Genomic DNA, 17,520 nt, shown 5'->3' with positions numbered 1-17,520 from the left:
TGCACAAGTCGGTTTGCATGGCTGTCGTCCCAGAAGGAAGCCTATTCTGAAGCTGGCTCAAAAGAAAGTCTGCATATATTAATGAAACCATGTCCTTGGAGACTAAGATAAACTTGTTTGTCTTAGATGGTGTCCAGCATGTGTGGCTACACATTGGTAAAAAAGGACAAAGACAATTGCCTACAAGTGTCTTGCCTACAGTCAAGCATGGTGGTGGTAGCATAACAGTCTGGGGCTGCATGAGTCTGGGGGCTGCACGCACCTGTGGGGCATCCTCAAGTGAAGGCAGAGAAGCGCCATGTGTCTTACATCCAGCAGTTTCGTGATGCCATTATGGAGGAGTGGAAGAGGACCCCAGCAACAACCTTTGCAGCTTTGGTGAATTCCATGCCTGGGAAGATTAAGGCAGTGCTGGACAATAATGGTGCTGACACAAATTATTGACATTTTGGACACAGTTTTCTGTTCACTTAGGGTGTACTCACACCAGCTATTTTGACAATAAATCAATGACAGTAAATCTATATTGATTTTCAGGCTGTACATTGATTATTGTAAAATATATCCAAGTTTCATTTCTATAGTATTGTCCTTGAGAAGATGTACTGAAATGGTTGTTTTGTGAGATACTGTACACATACACTGCTTTTTTGTTATTAAAATAACTCACTAGACAATATTAGACAAACTTCAAAATATGTTAAGACTCAACATTTGATTAGAAGAATACAAGTTTGAATTCCTAACTTTATCACAACCACCATGGTCCAACAAACCAACCTGACAATGCTATCTGAGTGGAAGGGATGACAGTAGTCTACACAGAGACACACCATCCAATCCAAGACTGGTTAAAGAACTCTATTGGGAATCTACATACAGCACTGACTAAGATACATTGAGCTATCACTCAATCATGTTATTTTTCAGGATGGGTTTCTTCACCTCCCTGTAAACTACTGTTTTCCATTTCCTAGATCTACCCTTAGTGAGTAATCAGTGTAATCCCTTCTTAGGATCACACCCAACCACGATATATCATTAAATAAACCCACTTAAAGTCTATACTCCTCTCATGCCATCCAACGTCCCATGCTCCAGTTTTTACCAGTTTTTATTTCAGCAGCACACTGAAGCATTTTTTTCTGGATTCCTCATCCCTTTTGGCATGTGCTAATAAAGACAGCAAAGCAAAGCCTTTACATTGAATGTAAACTAAATAAGAGATAAAGTAAATGTTCTGTTTCAGCTACTACAATATAACCTTTTGAAAAGGGAGGAGATTATGAGTATTGTTTTGGGTTTTTTCAAGGGGGAGGAAGCAGTGAGGTAGAGTGTTCTTTAGTCCAAGTGCACATTGTGGTCTGTGGCCTGAAGGCTCCTCCAGTGAGGCAAGGCAAAGTAAACAAGAGAAAAAGACAGACAGAGCTCGAATAAAGCAGAGTCTCCGTCTCATTGTGACATTTTACCCTCTTGGTGCAAGAATAGACTGTATTTTTAAAAGGACTATATTTGTAAAGGTGGAAGATATCTAAATGCTTTACAAAACAAAAAAGCTTTAAAATTTGTACATATAAACTAACTAAATCATTATACAGAGAATACTTTGAAATTTAATCTCAAAATTAAGTGTCAGAGGTGTTAGGATTGAGCCTAATTCATTGAGTGAATATTGGTTGGGTTGGGTTGAGTAAATCTGGAATGCAAAACAAACCCAGCCTATATATGTCTGCCCTTTTGGTCAAATATGCAATTATATTAACTTAGGACAGGTAGAATAAACCATGCCCTTTTTCTTTGTGGATTAATCACCTTATATAAACATTCAGAGATTTTTGAAATATTCACATAGTGAATAAAACTGGGGCAGTATTTTACTTTAATCAACCGCATTTTAACAAACTACAATCTAGAATCTAACTATAAACTATAATCTTTATCTATTCAAAACATAAGGAATACATAATAACCACAAAAACAAAACCCATGTATAAAAAATATTTGGGTAGTGTTGGAATGGGAGTGTTAAAATTGTAGTTATGTAACCCTTGATTAAAACTGATCACATACGAAGATAAGAAACTGAGAAGAAACAGTGAAGTGGCCAAAGTAACCAGCACATTGTGGAAACACACTGGTACAAGGCAGGAATTCATAACTTTCATCTAGACTGTTTTTAAGTGTGAACAGAAAGACAGCTGATGCTTTCACGTTCTTGCCTAATTTCATTCTAATATTGTTTATTCTAAAAATCCTAAAGTAAAAATATATATTAGTTCAAAACAGACCAAATATGGAAAAGGTGACTAAAGCTAATATTTAAACCAATTGGTCAAATGTTTATTATAGCAATCACATAAGAACCCAAGTGTTCATAAACTATATACTGTATTTCTTTTAGCTATAGCTGTGTAAGGTGGTCTCCATTATGAGAAGGATTCCAGCAGCGGGCTTCTTTAATGTCCATCCTTAATGGCAGGTTTCTGTGAGAGCAGCTCTCCTAACTGCTCTACATCCTCCTGCTTGTCGACTCAACTGCCCCATAAAGTCTGTGAGCCACACTGCAGCCAGACCACCAACATTGCCTAAACGACCTCTGTTTCTACTCCACTTTCTCTTTCATTATAATGACCATGTGCATGATTATGTTATTTTCCATAAAAAAAAACACTTAATCTATGGCTATTAAATGTTACTATTAAATGTTTAAAAAAAACATAAATAATGCCTCAGCTGTGCCTCATGCCTTATCTCAACAGTCATAAAAATAACAATGGAAGAAAATAATAAACTTAATTTCCAAGTTATTCTCTAGTAACCTAAAACTGATTCTTGTCCCATTCAGATCCTTTTTGCATTTGTGGGAAGATTCTCCCTTAACTTGGGAATTTCATTGTGGCATTTAACCAAGTCACCAAGCTTGTCTCCAAAACACCCAAGACCACACAATCCCAGTTGGTACTGCAGTGCTGGAATGCTGCCTGATAGCCCCAGCATTCCTGGAGATAAAAATGTAGGGAAGTGAGATATCTGAGCCCTTATCATCACTAAACAGAATCCAAACTACAGGCAAAAAACTATAAATATAAACAAGTACACAGAGAAGCCTACAGTCTTACTTATGCACAGGTAAGGACTACGTTGATCTGAAGAAAATATTTCTGTAGTTAAAAGGGATACCCTCATTCTATTAAACTTTTATCTTACTTATCTTACTCAGAAATTATATTTGTATTTCATGAACGTTTATTATTATTATTATTATGATTATGATTATTATTATTATTATTATTATTATTAATAATATTATTATTATTCATATTATTATTATTGTTATTGCACCTTTGTTTAGGTGTTCAGCCTAAGACCATACATGGAAAAAGCAAAAATAGAATGTTTAGGATTTCCCTGGGACTTCCTGTCAGGTCCCACCCAAGTCATATTATTTGGTCTCTAAAGACCAAATAATGCCCTATCAATTATACACTAAAGCACAGTTAAAGTTGTTTTCACGAGGAAAGATGGTACAGAGGAAAACCTATGACACCAGGTTTAATTTTTTTTATTGTGATTGTCAGATTGTGATTATTTATTTTTCAGCACAGCTCAGATTCATTATCATCTGTAATTTAAATCACAGCTTTTATTAATGTATTTATTGTAATATGTTAGCATTTAAAATGGTGGTTGGTGGATGTGTTTTATAACCTAAGCCTAGTAACTGTTGATTTGGTGAAGTTGAAAAAACAGAAATAACAGCAAGTTTTTCACCATAGGAGAGTCTTTGTGAATGGTTTATTTTAACAAAATGCTCCATTGTGTTTTATTCCCTACTAAACCTTGTCAATGTCTCTTTAAGTGTTTGTTATTTTAGGTCTGGTTTGAGTATGAAATGTGTGTCACTACTAAAGTATGTGACCTGTGACCCAACATCAACCAGAACCATTCATATAACCTCAAGTGGAGCTCACCAGGCTTAAGGACTGGTCAAACAGTGTATTAACCTCTGACTTTACCTGTCTTAATATCCTACATTTATTAACCGGTCCATTTTGTCTTGTGAGAGAGTGAGTGCAAGAGAGAGAAAGAGCGAGAGAGAGAGAGAGAGAGAGAGAGAGAGAGAGAGAGAGAGAGAGAGAGAGAGAAGGAGAGATGCTATAATATTGCAGCATTTGTTCAACAGTAACCGGACACATTAATTATAACAGACTAGAGGGGATAAACAAATGTAATGTATGAGACAAAAAACTGAGACTATAGCTATGGCATCATTATACCAGTTTTTTTCCATGAGAGCAAACTGAAAGCAAGTACAGAAACTCACAGATGGCAGATGGCACAAGTCTGGAATGACCCCTTAAGTGTCCTTTCCACCATAAAGGGTTTTCGAAAACAAGGACAAAGGCAGTGACTGAAAATAGAAGAAAACAAGCACATTAGTGGCCAAGCAAATAAAACTATTACATAAAGATATAGACAGAGAGAGAGAGAGAGAGAGAGAGAGAGAGAGAGAGAGAGAGAGAGAGAGAGAGATTGCGTTTTTATAGCACACATCCATGTTTTGGCTCCTTGGGCCATTAAAAAGGAACTGGCTTGATGACAACGAATGAAATGGAACCAACTAGGATGCAGTCTGTGAGTAATTGGACACAAAACAGTAAGATATTTTGTTGTTTTTTCTCTCTTTTTTGTCTTTTTTTTTGGCGTATTGGATTTTAAATGAAACCATAACTAAACAATCTCAGCTGCAGAATCTTACATCTTAAATCATGATAAAGGGTGTTGGGTTACGACATAACTTAATTCAGAAATTGACAGGTGTGATATTTGGTTGCACTAGCGCTCATGGTGCTGTCAAAAAGGGGTCTGCTTAACTTTAACAACCACTCAGATTGTCTATTCATCAAGTAAACTTATATATAACAAGGAATGTTCACCCAATAGCTCACATAGTTTTAGACGTCACTAAATAAAAAGATGAGTAATATTTAAATACATAGCAAGACAGTATGTATATTTAGATCAATATCTCTGTCTTTTCTGGACTATATAGGATTTAATTTTGTTCTGATTTCTGGAAATATCTAGAAATTTAAATGATTTAAGGTCAAATCTAAATTTTCAGTGTATGTGTAGTAATAGGTTAAACAATTTTTCCAATGTAGTCCTTCAAGTCTAGTCAGATTTGTTGGTACTGATAGGCTCACAAATTCTTTTACTTTTGAAACAATGTTTCGAGTAGGTGATTTTAAGCAGCCTTGAAGCCTATTGCTGCATATGTTTGTATTTGTTTAATTTTAAGTTTTGTTTAACGACCTATTTCCACAGATTATTATACTAAGTACATAAAATGCCATATTAAATTAATATTAATTACATTTATTCAATTCAAAACAAATTAAATATTCTGTAGGAGAGAATTTTGCACACATAAAGCATAGTAAGTTTGGTTCATTTGAGGACGGCAATTGATATTTCAAACTGGTGGTTTTAGTGGTATTAGCATGTGCATGACATACAGAAATAATAACTTGCAATGGCATTATTTTTCTGTCAAGCCATTCATTTCTAATGGATCCTTTGATGAATTTTCAGAACAAACTGTTGTATGGCATCCTGCTGACTGACAAGAAGCCAATCATTGCGTTAATAATCAGTGGTTAAAGTCAGTAACTAGGGACTGTAGCTGAAATTTTACAAGCATATAATTTATCCAATAATACTACAAGTTAGATACAGGCCATTACTTTCAGTTTGTTTTAAATGGGTTACAGACTAAAAAAATCAGCAGCCATTCCAGCATCTTTTTCATGGTGCAGAAAGCAGAGTCCCAATGTCCCAGGAGTCCTAGATAATTACTTTCAAATAAAGAACATTTCCAGTTAGACTAAATACAGAAGGAAAAAATCCTACAGATTTTAAAGGAGCAAAGAGAGCAAGAGAGTGACCTAGTTTAGCCTACAACACTGCCAGTCACAAAGTCCTTTGTAATTACTATTCCAATTCTTTGGGACTCTCTGGAACCTCTACATTTAACCCCCAAAGACTGAAAAAGACAGATTTAATTTCATCAGCTTGATTGAGCTTAGTCAGGCTCAAGCAATTTACAGATGAGGAGTGTGAGGCACAAAGCAAATACACATATATTTACAATAAAAGAGAGAATACATTTTCAAACCAGGGAATAAGTGAGTACAGAGAGACAGGCAAGAATGATGCTAGTCAGAGTAAGCAGATGTGGTGAGTCTCTTGTAGTTCCTCCCACTTTAGTAGCCTTCCTTTCAGACTCCCTTTGGGTATTTTAGAAGCACAATAAATACAAAGAATATTTCCTTAACTTTGGCTCATCTACCTCCTTTACTACAGGATAAACTCTATTATCTCCAATTTTATCATCATGTCAACGGCAGTTGTGTTTTTTTAACCGGTCAGTGTTGAGCAACACAGTCTTAGACTTGCAGATTCCTGACAATTCTTATGAAATTTTAGGAGTGTTGTGGTCAGGGTTAAGGGTGGGTCCATTTTTTATGACTTGCTGAAATCCAAAAATAGAACACTAATTCCTTGAACAATGCAATGTTTTTTTTCATCGGATAAGACAGTGATGCCTTTTCTGAATGTGCTAAGAAAAGGATTTGCTTTAGGGTTCTTTATATAGTTAATCGTTTTAATGTTTTACCAGAGATGTGCTATCCTCCATTATAAAAGTGTATGTGTGACCAACTGAGGAACGGTTTCAGATGATAAATGCATCCTCTATTACTAACAAATGAACAGAAAGTGCTTTTTAAAAAATAATATTTATATATATATATATATATATATATATATATATATATATATATATATATATTTTTTTTTGGAAAGAGCAATTATTCATATTTATATTTCATTAATTATTAATGAATAATTTTTCTGCAGTATATCTCCATCGGAGGCATTATCCTACTCTCCCTTTTTTTCTCAATAGCTCCATTATAACAATTTTCTCCCTCTTGAATCTGATATTCCTTAAATAAACAGGCCATGTTAGCCATGTCAGAGCGATGGGGTAAAACTGGGCAGTAGCTTCACACCTCTTGCTCTCTCTTTCCTTCCATCAGCAAGCATGTGTGCTGATCGGGGTGAGGGTGGAAAATTCCTGAGCTGTAAGCTAGCTGCACTCCTGGGCTGCCTCCCTCCTAAATTAAAGGCATGTGTGGAATCTTGAGCCAAGGTTCTGACAGTGAGGCAAGAGAAGAATAGCAAAAAGATGAGGAGAGCACTCAAGACAGGGTGGATAATGAGAGAGAGGTATATCTAATGTGACAGATGTATTAAAACAAATGTGGAAGGGGAAAATCCAAAGTTGGGGGTCAGGAGGGGTTGGAAATCATAGATGTATTATTAATTTTGATGGAAAACATCAAAGCATAAGAACAGCTGAGAGACACTGAGGGCAAGAAGCTGCTCCATAGGGATGGAGTAGTACAAGTCCTTTAAGTTTACATCTCATTCTTTGTACCTTTTCTCACTCTTTGGCTCCTCATTCAGTGGCCCATGTGTGTAAAGAGAAGGGTGTTAAAGAGTGCAGATGTGAATACCCCAAATGCCAGTTTAATAAAAAGAAAACAAATCTGGTCCACTTTCTCCAGCCTAACCTGGCCTACCAGAGGGGAATTAGAACCTGCTGCGAGGGGTCGGAAAGAAACTTCTGGATCCCTTCCAGTTCCTATGTTCAACCTTCTCATCCCCACTGGCTACCTAAACACAGATGTGTAGGAACACACACCCTAGACAAGCTCTGGGTGAGTGTATGAGTGCTTCATACCAAATAAACTAGTCATATACACTCCTGGTTTATGGACTAGCAAGACCCCAAATGTTTGTTCCTTTCAAAGGTAAAGTATTTAACCTGGGAAATTAATAAATGCCTGTAATGAACCAGAGGCGTGTTTGATTTAATTAACTGTGCTATTGATTTATAGACACCTTATATCTAAAACAATTGGATTGCTTAACTCTGATATAAGAGTTTGGGTAGTTTGTTATTCCCAGAGCCAGGAATAACTGTAGATAAAGGTTTCTAGTTTCAAATTTCAGATGACCCTGAATCACATGCAAACTCTCTCCCAAAAGTTCCCTAACACCGGGAGAAAACTTTTTTTGGCTTCAGCCCATGGTTAAGACAAGAATTAAGAAATTGTAGTTTGTTTCAAAGTAAATGTGATTATTAATTTTTTTTTACATTTTAATTCATTAGTAAACCAATTATATAATGCAAAGTATTACACTATAGCACTGCCTCTTTGTAATGTTATTAGCAAAAAAGCACAACACAAAATCTTGAGTTTCAAATTGCTAGAAGCAAATTCTGTGAAAAATCTTTTAAATGTCAAAGCAGCATCAAATGTCAGGCTTCAGTTGATTCATCCAGCATCCAGCCGACTAAGCTGTTGGCAACAAGGCAGCAACATTTATTTATTTATTTAATTTTGTATTCATGGCTTATCTAACTAGTACATTTGCCACTGTAACATTCTGCATTGTATGCAGCCTGCTGTTTTCCTAGCTAAACTACAGAAACATGTAGGATAAATGAGAGTATAGCTCTAATTTCAACAAAGTGTTTTTCTCCTTGACCTCTTTTATTGGACAAGGAAGTGGAAAACACCCATTAGGCAAAAAAAGCAGAGGTCCTAGAGAAGAAATAGGAAAAACCTGGAGCTACATGTTTATGAAGTATGACATTCAACCTTACAGAGGTCAACAACTCAGGTGGTATTTTAAATGTGATCTGACAAACTTAGACATTTTTACTATCATGTCAATATGAAGTGTTTATAAATTGTAGTAGCCCTTAAAATAAGGAAAGAAAAAATGGAGAGACATTTATGTAACTTCAGAGACAGGTAACACTTAATATAATGTAATGCGATCAAGACATACAGAACCCTGATTAAGCATGAAGTTTTAATGCAGTGGTTTAGCACATGCTGTTTTATTCTCCTGTGAGATGACAGTAGGTAATTAAGTAATTAGTCCTGTTTTGCCTGCAAAAAAGTGGTAAAAAAAAAAAAAGTAATAGTAACCATTAATAAATTAATGCCACCATTTTTCTTTATCATCATCTATAAGACATTCATAACAGCAGTAAAACATGTTTTCACTTTCTTTCCCCCCTTGGCAATGATGTGTCTCTATTTCACTTCCAGACAGACAGCACTAAAGACCTCATTGTTTATGTGACCTTATTAGCCAACACCTGCTCATTTCCCCTCTCAGTCATTCCTGCTGTCTGTCTACACTCTCACTGCATCTCTAGTCATTAGGAATACCATCAGCAAATAACAAGCTTGTATGTGTAAATGATCAATCAGTATACTAGATAATGGTATATGACACACTTTTTTGAAATAAGTGAAGAAAGAAAGAAAGAAAGAAAGAAAGAAAGAAAGAAAGAAAGAAAGAAAGAAAGAAAGAAAGAAAGAAAGAAAGAAAGAAAGACTTAGTATACACCTCAGTTCTTTCCTAATAAACCCTTGGAAGTCTATGGTATGAAGTGTTTAATGATTAGGGTGGCGTCTAAATTACAACATTTCTGTATATTTGGTTAAAAGGTTTTGCTTAAAAGCCATCAATCTGCTGTTTGAATTACAGTTTAAGGTTCATTTAAGGGTATTTTAATACATATATTACAACTAACCTAGAGTTTTATATTATTGTTTTTGTGAATCAGATGTGCCAACATCATTATCATAAACAAATGCTCTTAATCTACGTACGCTGGAAATGTGTCAAGCAAAGCAGTAATGGTGCCACAGTCAAAGTGCTCCATTCTGTTGTTTGAGGCAAACATTAACCCATGATAGGCTGATTGGATAATTTCATCAATAAAGTAGTCATTGAGTGTAAAGGCTCTGATATTAATAGAAGGTGTAATTAGGAACAATTTTCTAAATTGAAAAAAACAAGATCACTTTTTATTGCCTTGTTGTTTCCTGTAAGCGTGCAACAAAAACGAGTTACAAAAACATCTATACGTGGGTCTTTTATGCATCAGAATTGATGGAATTGTGTTTACAAAAAATGATGGGCTGCAAGCCACAGCTGGACCGAAGACAAGCCCCCCCACATAGACAATGCTGGAACTTTGCATAACTGGTGTGGGACAGTAGGGAGGTTTTCTGATGAAGGCCAGACCTGACAGAGCTTGCTTTGTGTGTGTCAACCCACGTATGCATCCGCACTGCCTGAGATGATGGGAGTTATAATTGTCCTCGCCCTCAACTTCACAGTTCAGCAACCCTCTATTGACACTATATTTCCATACTTTGTATGCCTTAAAGGAGTAGCTGTTTTTCCAGAACAAAAACAACATATTAACAGTTAGATAAAATGTTTATGGTGCATAGTGCATTAACAAAAAGATTTTTTATTATAAAAAACGATTAGAAGTTCTTTACAAAAAGTACACACACACACACACACACACACACACACACACACACACACACACACACACACACACACACCAATCTAGGATGAATCATTGCAAGTTGGAAAGTAGGAAGAAATCATCTTCATGCTTCTCATATTCAAAGAAAATTTAGCATGAAAGGTGAAATTAGAGCCTACAGTTGGGTCATTCACTAATAAAACCAGGAAAAAAGAAAGCTACCACCCTAGTACTACTATACTAATGCTTCTAACAGACAGATCCTGCTCTTTATAGTTCCAGGAATGGGTGTCATTACTTATGGATCCACAACCACAAGTAACATGAGCTCTGAAGCTCAGAAGTCAGCTCTGTGCAGAACTTCCAGAACTAACTAAAGCTGTGACTGTTGTCTGAGGATGTGGAAGACCGAGTGGGACAGAAAGAAAAAGAGAGAGGGAGAGAGAGAAAGAAAGAGAAATGGAAAGAGAGAGAGAGAGAGAGAGAGAGAGAGAGAGAGAGAGAGAGAGAGAGAAAACAGTTGCATGTGATATGCATGTGAATGAGCACCTATATAATTTAAGTGTATAAGAACAGTATTGGCAGTTAGTCTTTAGACACACACAAACACATTTGGATGACAAGTGTAAGTAAAAATGAGTTGGTTTTATAAAGACTTATTCAAACTCATGTTATTTCACCATCTTGGCTACTCAGCCCCAACACACTAATTTTGAATCCTTTAAGGCTGCACATCCACACGCAACACACCAGCATTACTATTGCTTTTTTACAGTGGTTTTGGGTTGGGCCTTTTCCATGTCATATTAGTTATATTCTGCAATTGCATTTATATTATTTTGGTCATGCACAGACTATGGTTATAATTAACATGTGAATTATTATGTGTCTTTTAAAAAAGAACAATAAATGAATAGTAATGTGGTTTAATAAATGTCTATTTTACTGTTTATACTATATGATACCCAGTATATGATATTTCTGATATAGTTCTATCTAATAATACAAAACCACTTTAGGGCGTTGGTCAAAGAACCAACTGTGTGTAAACATTAAAGCACCTTGTGCAATAGAATTGGACATAAAAAGTTATATATGTTTTGGAATAACGGATTTTGAGGTTTAGTGTTGGTTTGGTTTTGTCATGTAGACTTGGCAACCCTGTTATGCACTCCGAAAAATGCATTTTGTATTTATATAGCAAGTTTTATCTGGATTTCAAAATCTCCACTTGGGTTATAGATAATTATTAGACATTAAAAGAAATAATTTATAATAAAGGTATTAAGGGACCAATTTACAATTATTAATTCATTATATTGACCTGTAAATCATTTCAATTCTGTTTACTGGAGTAAACAGAGGTTTAATTGTTATAGACCAGACTCTGTTGCTAAAATCAATAAACAAATATAAACATACTGAGACTGGGCTAACTGAATAATTGTCAAAAAGAAAATGAGAAACAAGAAACCAATTGAGCTGAAGGCCACTGTCAAATAAAACCTGGTCTTCCATACCACCTCACAGTGCCACAGACTGATCACCTTCATGCCACAGCGAATTAAGGCAGTAATTAAAGCAAGAAGCCCCTACCAAGTATTAAGTACATATACAGAAAATGAACATACTTTCCAGAAGGCCAACAATTAAAATTTTTTTTTATTGGTCTTATGAAGTACAGTGGAACCTTGATACTCACAACCTTGACACCTCGATAGTTCACCATTTTTCATTTAAAACCGGACTAAGAGTAACTCGCGAAAAATCTGATAGTCGCAAGTGGCTCAAAAGTTCGGAGTAACATTTCAAAATAGAGTTTGTTAAATTATAAATTACATTAAAATATTAAACATAACAATCAAAAGGAGAGAGTCAAAACCTCATGATTTTTTTTGTTACTCATGAGGGGTCACAGAACAAAACCCCAGTGAGTATCGAGGTTGCATTGTATTCAAATTTTTTTGAGATTTAGTGGGTTTTTTTTTTTATTGTGAGCCAAAATCATCAAAATTATAAGATATAAACACTTAAAATATATAAGTCTGTGTGTCATGAATCTATATAGTATACGAGTTTCACTTTGTATTGAATTACTACAAAAAAATCAACTTTTTAATTATATTCTAATTTATTGAGATGCACATGTATATATACTCTAGTAATTTCATTTTACAAACTTTATATAGAAACCTTTACAGCACTGGAGTGAATGAATTGCTAAAACACACAGACACAAAGTAGCTGAATTCAACTCTGTGAAAATATGATGTGTGATAAGTTTAACCAAATTAGTGTACACCTCATCCTGTATAAACACTTTCAGGCCATACAATAAAAAGTAATGTGTAAGCAAAAAAAGTGTGTAACATGGACCCGGTGCTCATTAGGATTGCACACAATGTGATTTGAATGGAAAAAGCCCTGTCTTTGTGAATCAAGCCTTCCTACAAGCCATGTTGATGCTGTCATTGCTTCCTTGTTGTGAACAGACAGAGACCAGCACAGACAAAACGTCTGCATCATTCCTGTGAGTTATAGCCACAGTGCCATGCTCCTATTATACCTTGCTGATGTAGACAGTTGAAGCAATTTCACTCGTTGGCATACACAGAGCTGTCTAGTGTTGGTTATAACTCTAAAACAATGAGCATGTGTGTTTGTGTGTGCATGTCAAATGAAAAGCCTGTTAAAAAAACAACAAGGCTGGATTTTCCATCAGATTAGTGAGCTAAACGCTACTGGTTGGTTCAACCTTCCCAGGAAGGAAAAGCCTCAAAATCACTAGACTCTCACGAAAAGACAACTCACACGCTAAATACTGAGCATGTGAAAAGAGCAACATTTACATCAGCAAGGAGTTACAAAAGAGATAGCGTGATCACAATTTGGAATATTATTATATTATTATTATTATTATATTATCTGTTCAGAAATGTCATAATACAGTACATAGACATCATTATATTGCATATTACATAAAAATATTAAACTTTTTTCAACTAAAATATCCCTGATACATAAATATCAATATTATTTAATTGTATAAGAAATTGATTAACCAAGCAAAAAAAAAAAAATACAAATCACAAGCTTAATTTACCCAACAAAAACTTCTGAAATTCTTTTATTTGAAGTTTAGACCTAAATCCCACTAAGATGGAAAAGCAAAGGCCATTTTCATTACATGCTGTTTTTCCTGCAAAGCCTATGTTTTTTTAAACCCTCAAGCCACCTTTCCAAATTCTTTTAGGCTCCAAAGAATGTTAAAGCCAAGAATAGAGAAAGACTTTTTTCAACTTCAACTAAGTTCAACTTCTCAGGATCAAGGTTCAAAGTCATGACAAACCCACTGTTTTCAGAAATGGGTTTTCCCAGAAGATGTGCACATCAACCTTAACTTTTGTTCTTCATGTTGTTGTCTTCAGCATTGTTTCACAGGGGGCTAGATCGATGACCTGCAAAGGGCTCAGTAACAATGCAAAGGACATGATGTGGTAAATATGGTTGGAGAATTGAACTGAGGTTTTGTGTAACGATCAAACATGGTATGATTTGCACTCGAGCCGCCCTCACACCAGGCTTATCCTATTTAACCATTTCTTTATAATTGGTAGCATATGGTTCTCAGTCATGTTATGCAAGCAAATGAACCTTTGAATAATACACTTCAAAACAGCCACACACACACACACACACACACACACATACACACACACAAAGACACATTATCAGTGTGGTGTCTGAATCAAACCCAAATCACTACATAAGTAATCTATCTACTAGTTTACTACAGAGGGAAAAACATCAATTTTTATCACAGTGCTCTCTCTTGATAATGTCTAAACTTTTTTCCCTTAATCACACCATTATTCATGCCTACAGTATGTCTCTCAGGGACAGTCTCTCATTTCACCTTCCAGGTCAGTTGAAGTGCAAAGTCACTCTTCAGTATGTGTTAAAGTCAATAACTGACTCACACTCCTTCATTGCTCATGCGGTGCTCCAGATGAGAGGAGCTGATGAGAGATATTTTCAACATTTTTCTTTGACCCTTGAACTTGACAGGCACGGGGCAGAAAAGCAGATATTTAGAGCACACCCCTCCACTTAAAGAGGGGACAGGGCCTCTCTAGTTTTCTTCTCACCCACCATCACTGCCACTCCCCCTGGTGTGAGAGGAAAATCGGCCACAGCTATCTGTGCCCCCAGTCTGTGGACCACCTCGAATTTAAACGGCTGAAGTACCAGATACCACCGAGTTATCCGCGTGTTGGTATCTTTTATGTGATGGAGCTAGTGCAGCAAGGCGTGGTCCGAACAAAGAGTGAAGGCCCGTCCCAACAGATAGTATTGGAGGGTGAGGACCATCCACTTGATGGCCAGGCACTCCTTCTCTATGGTGCTGTACTGGCTTTCCCGCACTTACAACTTATGGCTGCTGTACAGCACCGGGCGCTCCTCCATCACCAGGGACACCACAGCCTCCAGCCCTCTGTCCTACACTTCCGTCTGCAAGACAAAGGGGAGAAAGAAGTCAGGAGAATGTAAAAGCGGTCCACCACAGAGTGCAGCTTTCACACGAGTTGAAGTCTACTGGCACGACTCCGCCCACTGGACCGGATCTGGCGCTCCCTTTTCAGTGAGATCGTCAGTGGGCTGGTGATGTCCAAATAATTAGGGACAAACCTCTGATAATAGCCAGCCAGCCAGCCCCAGGAACTGTTTCACCTCCTTTTTGTTCTTGGGTCTCGGGCAGGCTGCAATCGCTGCTGTCTTATCAATTTGGGAATGCGCCTTCCTATGACCCGTGGAAACCCAGATACCGTACTTCCACCCGCCCAAATTGCACAATACCCTACACTCTGTGCACACTGTTGACTATTAAAGGATTTATTTTGGCCCAAAATGTCTGTATGCTCTAGATTTCAGCTGGGTTCTGTGTTAGTGCATGGATAGACTCTAGATCTGATCATACACTTCTGCGCTAAAAAAAAAATAGGCCAAACCCAAAAAAGTAAAATAAATCTTCTTGTTTTCATTTATTGGTCAGTGAATTAGCAATAAATAAATAAATAAAGTAATTAGAATGGGATTTCATTGAAATTTAAAAAATCTTTAAGCTTTTTACAGAAGGAAGTCAGTGTCGTTCTATTCATTGTTAATGAGCTGCTAACAGTTAATGAGTAATTAAGAAACCAGAAGTTTTTAATTTAACAACACAAATATTGTAGAAGAGTAAACGGGTCAGGGAAAGGAAGAACAGTGGGTTGGCGACCAGTTTCAACAGAACCAGGTTTCTTTATTAGATTTCTGCACTTTTGCGCACACGCACGTCTCTCAGTATTTCTCTTCAGTGTCAAAACGGTGCTCGACCACGCCCCCCGCTGCCACAAATATATTACAATTTTCCTTGTTTTTAGCTTTTCCCCAAACAGTTCACATTTCCAGCATTTGGCGAACACAACTGTTCCGTGAGGCTTACGTTAATATAATCAGAATCAGAATCGGGTTTATTGGCCATGTGTGTTGACACACACACAAGGAATTTGGTTCCAGCTATTAGTGACTCTCAAAGTACAGACTTAAATAACACTATACATTCAGCTTAGACTATACAAGACAATAAAGACAATGTGAGACAATATAGACAGTATGAGTATTAAATAGGGATACAGATTATATGACAGATCAGTAATGTACATAAAGTGTGAGAGTGCATGGTAGTGCAAATTACAGTATTTAGGACTATACAATATACAGCAGCCATAGTGTGTGTAACATATACGGATAATGTGATGACAGACAGTTCTGATAGTGCAGTACTTATAGATATGATATGAAGCAGGGAATATATTTATGGTGAGTTGTTAATGAGGCTGATTGCATTGGGAAAGAAACTGTTCCTGTGTCTGACAGTTTTGGTGAACAAGGTTCTGTAGCACCTGCCAGAAGTGAGGAGCTGAAGGATGTTGTGTCCAGGGTGCGAAGGGTCAGCAGTGATTTTTCCTGCCCGGTTTCTGTTCTTGTATATAACTTATACAACTGAGCAGTTGAGGATTAGGAGCTTTGCCCAAGGACCCAGTAAAGTCGGTAGATTGGCGAGACTTGGATTTGAACTCACAACTATGTAAACAAAAATTTAACCTGAGCTACTAATTTATGATTGCAAACAGAAAACGAGCAAATGCCATAATATTTTGCCATTTTGAGCTTGGCCCAGGAGTGTATTCAAGAGATATTCATTGCCAAACTCATCAAAGTACTTTCAATATATTGGTGATTACAAATAAAAAAGGACAATAAGAAATGTTTTTTACTGTATTCAAAAAAAAAAATTTTTTTTTGCATGAAACAAAACCAAAGATAATTTTGGGACACGAGGATCTAGCAGAGGTAGGACAGGAAGGACCAGACCCTCAGTATAGGATATTAATTGTCTTAAAACCAAAACATACAGACATACTATTATTTTTTTAATATTTACCTTTTGATTTTAAAGACATTACAAAGAAGTTCATAACAGAAAAGCAATAAAATAGTATACATATCATATATTTGAGTATATTTTAATGATAAAGATATACCTTTGTACTTTTATTCGTCCCCTAGTGGGGAAATTTCTGAAATGCGTTCATGCTAGTTAATAATACCTAGCAGATAAATTATATTGTAAAGCACCAGAGATTTTGTCTCATCAATTTTATGAATTATCTTAACCGGTTTCTAGGTTAGTCTGTAATCAGTACTTTGCATTCGTAACTAAGTAACAAATTAGTTTATTTTCTACTTAGTTTTTTGTTGTTTTATTTATATATTGTGGGGCTATAAAAAGGCTGTTTTGAAATACTGATATATACAGTATAACAAATGTTTGAATAAATGTTTTGTTCTCTGAAGAACCTTGTGAAATATGGCTGTTTGACAGAAATAAAATATACATACAGTAGCACCAATCAAATACTCCCTCAAAACTTGCGACATCTGTGGCATTGTGCTGTGTAATAAAACTGCCAATATTAGAGTGGCCTGTTATTGTGGCCAGCGTAAAGCACACCTGTGCAATAATCATGCTGTCTAAT

Source organism: Silurus meridionalis, chromosome 7, assembly GCF_014805685.1.
Source record: "Silurus meridionalis isolate SWU-2019-XX chromosome 7, ASM1480568v1, whole genome shotgun sequence".
Classification (NCBI taxonomy): Eukaryota; Metazoa; Chordata; class Actinopteri; order Siluriformes; family Siluridae; genus Silurus; species Silurus meridionalis.
This window is presented reverse-complemented; position numbering follows the sequence as displayed.